We start from the raw sequence: 13,336 nt of genomic DNA, 5'->3' as shown, positions 1-13,336 counted from the left end.
ATGCTAAAATGACGTGTTTTAGGGAGGAAAATTATGGAGTGGAGTTGGTAAGACAGAGGTTTCATTTTAACTTTATCATTCACTAGATATAAAAATTTGATTAAATTACTAAAACTTTCTAAGCCTTGGTTTTCTTGCCTATTAAATGGAATATACCTACCTTTTAAAATATGTCGTGAAAGAATCAAGGAGATAGCATGCCCATAGTTCCTGGAATATTACAGAGGCTGAATGCATGCTGTGTTAGTTCTCTTTTATCTTCTAGGTCTCATAACTACTCAATCTTTAATTCATGTAAGATAGCAGATAGATTCCTCCAAAAGACAATCTAATTTAATAATTTAAAGTGTACTGACTCGGCATATTTCTGTCAGCCCTAGCCTACGTTGCTTACTGTGTCTCTTGTCCATTTCATTGAGTATTAGCTATTTCCTTGAAAACTATCAAGAGAAGAAAGAAAGCTCAATATGTTTTTCTTTGGTAGACTTTTTCAGATATATAGAAAATTCATGTCTCTAAAGACCGAAGTAGAAATTCTAAGGTTACAACCATTAGCTAATGTAAGACTTGGGTTTTTTTCTATAGATTTATTTATACCATCTCTACCTTCCCCAACCACAATAAATAAAAAATGGTTGAGGTTATGTCCAGCAGGACAGGTAGATATATTTTGTTGGGCAGCTTGATAATGAGCCAGGAAGACCTCACATGGAGGCTCCACTCTTTTATGGTAATTTAGTTATTTTTTGACAGTGATAAGGAAAACTGACGGAGCCACTGGTTTCCTGTTAGTGAGCTGTTCTAGGCTACAGAGAGTTTATAATTAATCAGTTGACATAAAATGAATGATAACCTTGCTTTTTAACATTTGACTTATAAGGCATATTTCTGTCTTATCAAATTACCTATTTTGAATGTTATAATTTTCATTCTAGATCTACATATTAATATTTTTTGTTAACTAGTAATTTATACATACAATCAGCACTCATTTTTTTTTGCAGAAGCCAATTATTCAGTCTAATAATTATCCAGGCTCTTTGGTTCCAATTTTTCCCCTTAACTTGCCCTTTATTGGCCATTCAGCAACATTTCTATCGCAGAGAACAGAAAGGAGGTAGGAAGCTGAGGTGAGTTTCATATAAGATAGTTGGACTTCAGAGTTTGAAAAGGTCAAATAGTAAAAAAGCCAAATGCAAGGCTAAAGTAAGATTGTGTTTTCAGAGGAGGAGATTTTTTCATTTAATATTGAAAATAATATGCAGTACAGTAGTATCCCCTTTTCCACAGTTTTGCTTTCTATGGTTTCAGTTACCCACAGTCCAGTACAATAAGATATTTTGGAGCGAGGGGCTGTGTTCACATAGCTTTTATTACAGCATGTTGTTATAGTAGTTCTACTTTATTATTAGTTATTGTTGTTAATCTCTCACTGTGCCTAATTTGTAAATTAAACTTTATCTTAAATAGGTATATATAGGACAAAACATAGTGGATGTAAACGTTGCTGCTATGTATGGTTTTAAGCATCCACTGGCGGTCTTAGAAAGTATCCCCCATGGATAAGGTCAGACTGTTATATTCTTGTTGTTAATATTTAAAGCCAAATTCGTAGATGCAACCATAAGCTGACAGACTATGTATATTTGTGTGTCTCTGAGAATATATTTGTCAGCACTTACTCTCCTTCATAGAATTCTTTTATCATTGAAGTTGCATCATTCTAATGTCACTGATTATGAATATGTTATTTGTAAGCATAACTCAAATGCACACCTTTGGCAGGGAAGTTGTATCTTATTCATCTCTGCATCTCCGCTGCCTACAACTTGACCTGTAGTCATTAGAAACAGACTATTGCTGCTGAATAAGTAAATAAATGAGAGATGAATTAATTTTAAACAACAAAATTAGAGCACAATTTAAATAATTCTTCATATCACATATCAGATGCCATATTCCTGGTCAGTATTCCAAGCTGAAAAATGGACTCTGTGTTATTCAGATGCAAACCTCAATCCTGGAAAATAAACTACCATATTGCAATCCTCCATAGCAGTGCTCTGTATAATTCAACAATGCATGCTATCTGTTAGCAACTACCAAAGCACTGGCTCCAGATGCTCAGTCTTGGCATCATCAGGCAGCAGACAAAGAATCCATCAAAAGGCTGGAGACAAGCTTGATATATGCAGCTCACTCCTCATCTTGGAACATCACTGCCAGTCATGTCTTTACAGCTGTGGGGGATTTTGTTCATTTTATAGCACCTACAACATTACTACATAAGCTTTCATAATCTGACTGTCAGAAATATCTCAGGGTGAGTATTGTACCTAGGAAAGATTGGCATAGCATGGCCAGGGACGTAGCAATTGATGCATGAGAAGCAATGGTCAGGCCTCCCTTGTGTAGCATTTTTTTTTCTTTTCTCTTCCTCTGTGTAATCAGGTATAAGGAAATATCTGTACTAGTGTCAGACCCAATTATTAGTGCAGGCCTTTTATATTGTAATCTAATTCTGTCTTTCCTCCACCCCAGTAATGCATTTAAAAGCAAGCAAAAGAGTTTTATGATGAAGAAGACAAAAATAACAGGACATTTTAGGGTGCTATTAACTATTTTCATGGTTGTATTTCAGCTTACTTAAGGATGGACAGGAACACTCCTCTGTGTGCGCGTGCATGCGCATGCACACACACACAAATTAATAACCATTTTTGTACATTTATGGGAACTTGATCTTCCATGATCACATTAGGGCAACATATGAAAATGCAGCTGCTTCTCCATAACATCCCTACTGAGAAGCCAGATGATGATCATTCTGATTATTCTGTCCCAGGGGAGTGGCTTGAGAGTGGAATGTGGCTCTTCCTCATGATGGAGGTTCTGGGCTTTTTCCACGTGCCTATGTACTGCTGGATTCAGGGCAGAGGGAGAGAATGGGACAAACACCAATACATGCTGGTCTCCTCTTCTTCAGTCTCCTTTCCCACCTGCTACTCTGCCTTTCTTGAATCACTGCTTAGTATTGGAATAGCTTTCATGCTAGAACAGCACCCACACAATAACAAATACTGCCTCATTTCAGCATGATGAATGAAGAGTTTTAATGAAACTGGCCCAAACTGCTCTGGCAAGCTGCCTTATTTTTGTGTTCTAAATGGGAGTGATCCATCAGCCACACACAGTGTCTCTGTCTCCATATCCCCCCTCCATGCACCTTGCTCATCTTCCTCACCAGGCTCTCAGCTGCTCTGCTCCTCTCACCTCCCTGTTCTCCCAGTCTTCTGAGCCTGACCAGTGGGGTGGCGATCCTCTGCACCCTCCCACTTCATATCACTAATCTCTGCTGATACACTGGGTGAGTGGCTGCATTGCTCGGTGCATATGTCTCCCGACTTCATTCTTCCCCAGCCCAGGATACTGGCACACTAATGTGGTAAAATGTCTGGCGGGTATTAATTACACTTGCAGGCTGCTCCTTCATTTAGAGTTGCCTATCTCCCCTGAGCAAGGTTGTAAATCAAACTATGATTCATGACTTTTAAAAAATTGGAAAAGATAAACAAACACTAAAGGAAAAAAAGTCTTGCAAAAATAATAAATATAAACGAAGAGGAGGGATGACACCTTAATCAAGCTGGCTGGGAGCTGCAAGCAGCTCAGCATTTTGCTAGGGGGGAAACTGAAGGTTTGTTAGATGGCTCTTTCTCCTTGTTATTTGTTTCATCGTTTAAAAAAAAGTAAATGGCACAGAATTTTTTTCTTTATTTTGGAGAGCTGTTTAAAACAGACCACGTGATGAAAAATACAAGTGCAATCTGCATAGTTGTATGAAGGATGATAGTGAGGCGGGGGTTTCATTAACCGGGAGTTTAAATGAAAGGAGAAAAACGGGAGGAAAAACAACTTTGTGGGCTGAAAGTTTCTCTCTGAGTAGAGTTTTCTTTTTTTTTCTTTAGTAGAGTTTTTCTAAAAAATACCAATTTGTGAGGCTCATATGCCTGAAATCCAAATACTCGGAAGCTGTTTTAGACTACCTTTTAACTAATCGGTGCTATTGTAAGAATATCTATCTCTCAGAGTTGCTGTAAGGATTATATGACATAGTGAAAATTAAAACACTTTTAGACTCTAAAATCATTCACACACACACACACACACACACACATAAAACTTGGAGACAGATATCCATCAAAATAATTAGTATTATTCATTTTATTTTAGCAAGTAAGCCTGTATTGCTCACCCACTATATGCACTGCAACCTGAAATATGCTGTAAGTTGTACCTTTGAAATAGAATGAGTTACCATTATTTTAATTGGGCTTTGCTATTTAAAGTGGGAGAGAATTTCAAAGAGGCTAAAACATAGTCAACAAGTCTCACAGGAATTCAGACATAGATGTGGTTTTATGTGATTGGGAAAGGCTTCATGTAAAAGGCTGGACTCAAGCTGAATTTGAAAGATGAAGTGGATTTCCATAAATATCCAACAGAGAATGCCTTTGGGAGAGGCAGGCTGTAGAATGAGCAAATCAAATGGGGAAAAGGCTTTGGTGTATTTGGGGAACAGCATGGAGGACAGTCCCTTGAGCAAGAGGATCATGACCTGGTGGAGTAGATGAGACTTACTGTAATGAATTGCTATATCAAATTTAGGTGAAAGAGTTTTGAAGAAAACTCCAGCCAACACAGGTATTTCAGGTGACACATCTCTCTGTTTCTATTTTGTTTTTGGTTTGCCTGTTAGAATAACTACACTCAGCTTATTGGGAACACAGAACATGTATTCTTTAGCAGTTTGAGCCCTTTAGCAGTTTTGCCATTATGTTTAGGTTCTGTGCAGTGTCAGTGTTATTTTTCGGACTTTGTATTAGGGAAGAATCACTTGGGACTTGGAAGATTGGCCATATTGCCCAGCATCCAACCTGTATCGACCTTCCATCTTTGTCTTAAGTGCTTTTGAAAGTAGGTGGCCAGGAGACCATGGGGTGGCCAGGGGACCATGGGGTGGCCAGGGGACCATGGGAAGTCGCTATAGCTCAGTAGAGACAATTCAAATTTCTCTCTATTCAGCTGTAGTAACAGAGATCATTCAAATTGGTCTCTACTCAGGTATAGTAACCAAAACAGCATGATACTGGTGTAAAAACAGACACATAGACTAATAGAACAGAATAGAGAACCAAGAAACAAATTCATGCATCTAGAGTGAACTCATTTTTGACAAATGTGCCAAGAACATACACTGGGGAAAGGACATTCTCTTCAATAAACGGTGCTGTGAAAACTGGATAGCCCTATGCAGAAAAATAAAACCCAAACCCTATATCTCACCATGTACAAAAACCAAGTCAATGTAGATTAAAGACTTAAATCTAAGGCCTCAAAAAATAAAACATAGAAAAAAAAAAAAAAAAAAAAAAAAAAAAAAAAAAAAAAAAAACATTAGGAAAACTCTCCAGGATATTGGGCCAGGGAAAAATCTCTTAATATTCCAAAAACACAGACAACCAAAACAAAAGTAGACAAATGGGATCACATGAAGTTAAAAAGCTTCTGCATAGCAAAGGAAACAACAGAATGAAGAGAAAAGACACAGAATGGTAGAAAATATTTGCAAACGATGCATCTGACAAGGGATTAATAAATAGAATAAATAAGGGGCTCAAGCAACTCTCTAGGAAAAAATATAAAAATCCAATTAAAAAATAGACAAAAGATCTGAATAGACTTTCTCAAAAGAAGACATACAAATGGCAAACAGCTATATGAAAAGGTGCTTGATATCATTGATCATCAGGGAAATGCAAATCAATACGACAATTAGACATAATCTTATCCCAGTTAAAATTTGTATTACTCAAAAGACAAACGTTAACAAATGCTGTCAAAGATGTGAAGAAAAGGGAACCTTTCTGCACTATTGGTGGGAATGTAAATTAGTGCAGCCACTTTGGGGAACAGTTTGGAGTTTTCTCAAAAAAACTTACAATAGAACTACCACAGGATCCAGCAATCTCACGGCTAGGTATATACCCAAAAGAAAGAAAATCAGTGTATCAAAGAGCTATCTGCAATCCCATGTTTATTACAGCAACCAATATAAACCCATGTTTATGCACAACAACCAAGAATTTGAAGCATCTAAGTATCCATCAACAGATGAATGAATTTTTAAAAATGTAGTACATATACACAAGGGAGTATTATTCAGTCATAAAAAGAATGAGATTTGTAAAAACATGGATAGAACTGGAGTTCATCACGTTAAGTGAAACGAGCAAGGCACAGAAAGACAAACTTTGTATATTCTCATTTATCTGTGGGAGCTAAAAGTTAAAACAATTAAACTCCTGGAGATGAAGAGTAGAAGGATGGTCACTGGAGGCTGGGAAGGGTAGTGAAGGTATGGGGGAGCAGGGATGGTTAATGTATACAAAAGTAGAGACACAATTGCTAATATCTGGTATTCGATACCACAACAGGGTGGCTACAGTCAACAATAATTTATTGTACATTGAAAAATAACAAAGTATCATTGGTTGGTTTGTAACAAAAAGAAAGGTTAAATGCTTGAGATGATAGATACCCCATTTATGCTGATGTGATTATTATACATTGTATACCTATCTTATGTCCCCATATATATATATGTACACCTACTATGTTCTCACAAAAATTAAAAATTTAAAAATATGGAGAGCCATTTTTACTTGTTTCCAGATGAATTGTAGTTTTCTGTGAACCAAGAAACATATATAATTTATAGTCTGTTTTGGCTTGCTTGGATAAAGAAAACGTTATCTTAATTCTTAAGAAAATACAGGCTGCATAGGATGATGCAATTGTTTATGGAGGCAGTAAACTGTTTTAGTCCTTACTTTAAAACAACAGCAGCTACAAAAAACTGGTCTCTACTCAAAAAAGTTATGTGTGGGAAGGGACCACCACTTGAGTTCAGAGGAAGATTTATTTGTTAGGATTGTTATAACCAAGTACCACAAACTGAGTGGCTTAAATAACAGAAATATATGGTATCAAAACTCCAGAGGCTACAGGTTCAAAATCAAGGTGTTGGTAGGAGTGGCCCCTTCGAAGTGTGGCTTGTAGGCGTATTACTGCAATCTCTGTCTTCATGTTCACATGGTGTTCCCTCCGTGCATGTGTCTGTGTCCATATTTCCCTTCGTTATAAGGACACCAGTCACATTGGCCACCCTACCCCAATATGATCTCATCTTAACTAATTATAGCTGCAAAACCCTGTTTCCAAATAAAGGTACATTCATAGCTGCTGAGGGTTAGAGCTGCAGCATATGAATTATGAGGAGGGGAGACATAATTCAACTCACCACAGCAATGATAAACAATAGTGTCCCGTCCTTCCAGTTACCTTGGGAATGATACTGTATTCTCTATAAGGTACGGAAATTACAGAACTATTAATTAACCTGATATGTTTTTGTACTAATTTAAATTTATTTTGGAGGGATATGGGAGATTAAGAATATCTCCCAGCAAACTCCCTTTCTGTTATTCTCCCCCAGCTTGCTGTGACAGGGACCTTACACTGGAAAGAGATGTACCTTAGTCTTTACCTATAACTGGGCACTGTCATGGCTATTATCTCACCGGGTCAGAGCCTTCAACAAATAGAATTTTGTTTGTAGTAGCAGGAAGAAATGGAGGGAAGGAATGAAGAACTGAGGTAAAGGAGAAAAGGGTCCCTTTTTTCCCACAAGTAGGAACATCACGCCAAGGTGCCCTTCCCCGCTCCATTCTGACCCACAGAGACTGCAACAGCATCTCTGATCACAACTATGTAACATCCAAAACAAGGGAGCACATTCTAAATACTGTGGTGATAATTAGAAAGAAGGCATGGAGTTTTCCAAGACATTAACATTGGCAAAATGGTTCTGAGTGTGCTTTGTGTAAAAATAATATTTTCAAAACACATCTGTCTATTCAATATTACAGTCAAAACACGTGGCAAACATTTTCATGGTATTCCACCAGGGGGTGCTCCCCCCAATAGAAAGAAGCAAGCTAACTTGAAAATATGACTATTTGAACAGCCCCAAAGAAAACATTTGTTTCTGCCAAAATCATGAAAATAAACATTTTTTTTTTCTTTTGGGAAACAAACATATTGGCTCATAACATGAAGTTTGAAAAAGAAAACAGCTTCTATAACATATATGTACATATTTTAAACTTGCCTGAAGGAAGATAAAACAGTACAGTGACTGATGATAGGTTTGATTATTTAGAAACTAAGAAATAGAGTCCCAGAGAGAGTTCTCAGATCATTTCCAGCTTAAGAACTTTCAGAACGTTAAATGCAAATGAACAGAGAGAAGCCGATTCTCCTGGCTACTGGAAAGCTCTAAAAAACAAGCACCCCTCATAATATAGACAGGCAAAACCCCTTAGAAACTATATAGGAATTATTATTAAGAAGCAAGTGTTCAAGGATCTGATATGGCCCAGACTCTATGAAGCGCCAGTTTGATAAGCTATGTATCTGAGGTCCTCCTCTTAAGAGATTTTATGCAAATCGCTGGAAGCCCTACTTTTAATTTACCAAGAACTAAGTCATATCATGTTAAGCTCAAGGAATTTACTAGACACTCAAATATTTTAGATGATTTTTCTTTCAAATATACTTAGATTTTACTCTATGAACCTTGTTGTTTTTATACAAGTACACTTTTTTTTTTTGTCATTTGAGGAATAAGATAACATTCTCTGGGCATAATTACTTAACTGTAGTCCCCCCACAAGCTCCACCAAAGTAGATAATAGAACTTCTTAAATGAATTGCAGGCAAGTTCCTGAAAGTCCAAGGTAGATGTGAAGAGAACCTGATTCTCTTAACCTCACCCAAACCAGCACGTGAGTCCCCCTTGTTTCCTGGCTGTCATGCACACACTGGGAAAGGAAAAGGAGGAAGAAACAAGGGTGCCATTATGGCTGAAGTAGCTTTGGTTTCCTTTGCCCTTTATCACAAAATACATTGAGTATTCCGTCATTTCTCATAGGCCTGTTACATTTAATCCTACTGCTTATTGATATAAGAAAACTAAAACCAGCTCTACGTTTGCAAAAGCATATTTTACAATTTCTAGAACATTCACAGCAGCCATAATGCCACAGTGAATTGCCTCAAAAGAACAATTCTGATTTCTGTTTTGGGCACATTATTTCAGAAAAGAACTCACTAGCAAGATAGCAATTCTACACAGAATCATTTATATCATTAAGCAGAAAATTATAATCCTAAAAATATTCCACAATCTGTTTCTTTATTGAATTCTGCTTTCTAAAATCAAGACGAACAAATAGGTATCCGAGAAAATTAGAGTGGTTAGAGTGGGAGACTTAATTCCATATTGCATGTGCGTGATGCTCTGCGTTTTATAGCTCCTGCTTAAATAAACTTGAAAATAAAGCCATGGATCGATGGCCTGAGATGTATCATTACTGAGAATGCAACCCTGGGGTTAAGTTAACCAGCCATTCTTCCATGCAGTGAACAAAGCTTGTCTTGGGAATCTCAGACATATGCTATGGCCTGCTATGGCCCTTCCTGTTGCTTGCCCCCTACCCCATGGGCTGTATCACCATGAGACAATGGGCTTGTACAGAAAGGCACATTCCAGCTCCAGATGAGGGAAGAAGAAAAACTGCACGCAGAGAAGAAATGACAGAGACTCCATTCCAGTAGGAAGACAAATAGGAAGTAATAGTTTTAAGTAAAGTTTATATAATTAACTAACGTTAATAACATCAACAACTCTCTTTGAATGACAACTATGTACCAGGAACCTTTTATACATTATTTTTGACCCCCATGTAACCTTTATGAGTATTCACTCCATTTTTACAGATGATAACTCATGGTTTTAAGTTACATAACTTGTCCTAGGGCTGCATTTTATTTGAACCCAGGCTTCTCTGCCTTCAAAGCCCATGTCAAGTATATGCTATGTGGCACCATCATACGATTTTATGGTTTTTTGCAAGAGCAGCATTTCACAGAGTGGCTCAGTCATTTATTCTTTGTGTAACTCTAGGCAAGTTCACTTAACATCGCTTGGTGTTTGATTTCTAATTTGTGAATGGGATAATAATATTACCTAGTACATGGAGTTATGATAAGAATTAATGATTAAATGTATACAAAGCACTTGTGAGAGTGCTTAGAACAAACTAAGCACTAAATAAAACTTAGCTATTATAGTAATACTATTGTTGAAATTGAACATTAGTGAAAAGAGCTTTCCAGAGAATATTTCCTAAAGGGGTAATACATCTGAATTATAAGCTTCCCGAGAGCAGGGATAATCTTGTTTGTGTACTTCTGTGGTGAGGACAGTACAAAGAACTTAGGAGCACATCACTTAGTCTAAACAGGTAGTTCCCTAGATAAAGATAAAAAGAAATTTCAGGGATACAACTCTGATCTTTCAGGAATTTGGCCAAGTGTGTGCTGAAGTTTATTAAATGTTTTTCTAACACATGGTTTCTTGCCTTTCCTTCTGGCAGGACCTAATAATATATAGGCATCTTTTATTCCGAACCTAGGGAAGTGGAAGGAGAAAACATCATGGCAAAACGGAGAGGAATTATGAGATAGAAGTTTCATGGTCAGCCAATAGAAAAGAAAGAAAAAAGAAAAAACGTTAGTACTATCATTTATTTATAACGTAAGTTTTGAGAAACTTCGCACAATTCATGTTGAGAGAAAAACCTCTACCCTCTGACTTATCCATCTTTATTGCCACCCTTGCCTCCTGAACTCTGGTTCTTTGTTTACTCAAAAGGCAGCTGGCTTGACCACCTTTCCTGATGTTTTCTTTTGAAAATAATAGAAGAAAAGAAAGCAAAAGGCATTCTCCCAAGGCAATATGGGGAAGTGTCACTTAACTACCTCCTTTCTTCCTTTCTCTCTGATGTTTAAGTGGTGGTGCTCCTGGCTGGTAATGCTCCAGGAAGTGACCCTGTCCTCAGGCCCTCTCCCCTACTGTAGGCAGCCTGACTCAGAAACTGTTCCCTAATCACCTCATCCTCAGTCACAGCAGAGCTCCCTGGTCACCTCTTTCCAGGACCCACAAATCAACCTTATCCTTTCAGCAGCCATGGCGTTCTAGAAACCTCACACTTCTGCCTATATATGTGCCCTGCAATATTTTCTTTGCTATCCCGTAAGGAGACCACACGCAGGCTTAACTCTGAGACGCTCTAAATCTAACTCAATCTGGTCAGGATTCCAGTCCTCCACCTGACAGGTCTATAGCCCTGCAAGTGTGGATAAAAAACACAGACTGTCAGAACTGAGAGGATGTCCCTGTGTCATCTTGTCTCACAGTCTTAAATTTCAGTTGAGGAAGCAGAGGCCCTCATCACTGTTAGTGGATGACCCCAAACAAGAATCCAGGCTTCGAAAAATGATGCTGTTCTTTCCTTTGTGTCACATGACAGGACTCCAGGTTAATACTCTCTGATTTGTTTTCATAGCTATGACATGTTGCCGGTCTGAAGTATCTCATTTTTAATCTCCAAATAATCACTGATTTTTCTCTTTCTCCTCAGTTTACCTATGGGTAGACATGGGTGGAAGTTTGTGTGGAATTATTTAATAAACTCTAGGAAATTCCTTCTCAGTTTATATCCAGGGAATGGACATATTCTTGGGATTCCCTCCCCATCAACAAAAATCAGTCTTTCTAATTTGTTCTTTACAAGCTTGATATTTGAAACTGCATGAACTATCATGATAGTTTACATTTGTGGATGTATAATCAAATAAACAATAGAATAAGATGTTAATAACATATTTTTATTAAATAATTTTAGAAGTATAAATAATATCACCAGTAAACTTTTAGATTTATTGGGAAACGGTGACTGTAAATTATGTTCAGGTTCTCCCAATGTAATAGAGAAACCAAGTATTTCTGGGGAGATACTCCCTTATCTCTAAATTTATAGAGAATGATATGGCAATATATTTGCTATATAATGTACATATTTAAAATAGAACAATTAAAAACAACTATAGCTTCAAGTGGTGGTTCCATATTTTAGACTGCATGGGAATAACTAGAAAGATGCTGGTTAAACTCAAGGTTCTGTTCCCTGGTCTAGACCTACTAAATTATCATTACTGGTGGTAGGGCTCTGAAATCTGCATTTTAAACAACTATTGCATTTGATTCTGCTACATCACGACTGCACTATGATGAAACTTGGTTTAAGTATTTATTTGTTCAATGGCAAAGGTTTTCAAAGGAAACTAAGGGTACATTCAACCATACCTACATCAATTAATAACTATTACAGATTTTTGTTTTAAAAATGCTAAAAATAGTATTTATGTTCTTGCTTAAGAATTCTAAAATGTTTGTGAGTCACAGAGTGGAGATTAAAGATCGAAGGGTTGGGGTTCAGACTTTGACCAGATCACCTGGAGCCTTAAATGGTCTGCTGTAGTAGGGATGATAACGTCCTAAGACTGGGACACACAGGTAATGGGAATTGAGAGGTCTACTTCCTTAGCCTATGGTCTGGTGCCCTTGAGGTCTAGCTCTGTAACTGACTAGCACACGTTTACCTGCATAATTCCACTCACTTTGTGCCGCTGCATAAATAACTGTGATCATCCTATTAGGGGGGAACTCCAGCAGGGCTAGTGCCTAAATTTATCTTTCTCATGCCATTCAGTATAAACATAATACAGTTTCACAGAGGTAATTTTAAATTTTCTAGAAGCCGCATTTTAACTGAAGAAAAAAATGGGTGAAAAGAATTTTATAAGATTTTAAAATTATGTATATAAGCTAATAGTATTTCAACATGCAATAGACATGAATACTAATGAGATATTTTACATGTTTTTAATAACAAGTCATCAAGTGCCAGTGTGTATTTTATACTGACAACATAACTTTGTTTAGAGTATTGCAAGTGCTACATAGCCACATGTGACTAGTAGCTACTATATTAAACAGCAAAGTTCTACATGATTAAAATTAGTTTTAGTGATTATTTTAGAAACACTGAGCAAACACTGGTGTCAAATGCAGCTTTGGGCATTAAAAATATATTGCTTGTTAATCACTAATATAGAAAATTTTCCACCAGATTACTGAAGTTATTAGTACTGGTTCCCAATTGTGCTTCCATCTTATTTACATGAAGTTGCCCAAAGTATATGCTAGAGACAATGGAAGGAAGAAAGGAAAGAAGGAAGGAAGGCCAGCCACTTGATTTAGAATAGTTTTTAAATGTCAAAGTGGCTTTCTTACTTCAGGTGATAA

This window comes from Cebus imitator, unplaced genomic scaffold (genome assembly GCF_001604975.1).
Source record: "Cebus imitator isolate Cc_AM_T3 unplaced genomic scaffold, Cebus_imitator-1.0 Scaffold157, whole genome shotgun sequence".
In the NCBI taxonomy this organism is placed as follows: Eukaryota; Metazoa; Chordata; class Mammalia; order Primates; family Cebidae; genus Cebus; species Cebus imitator.
This window is presented reverse-complemented; position numbering follows the sequence as displayed.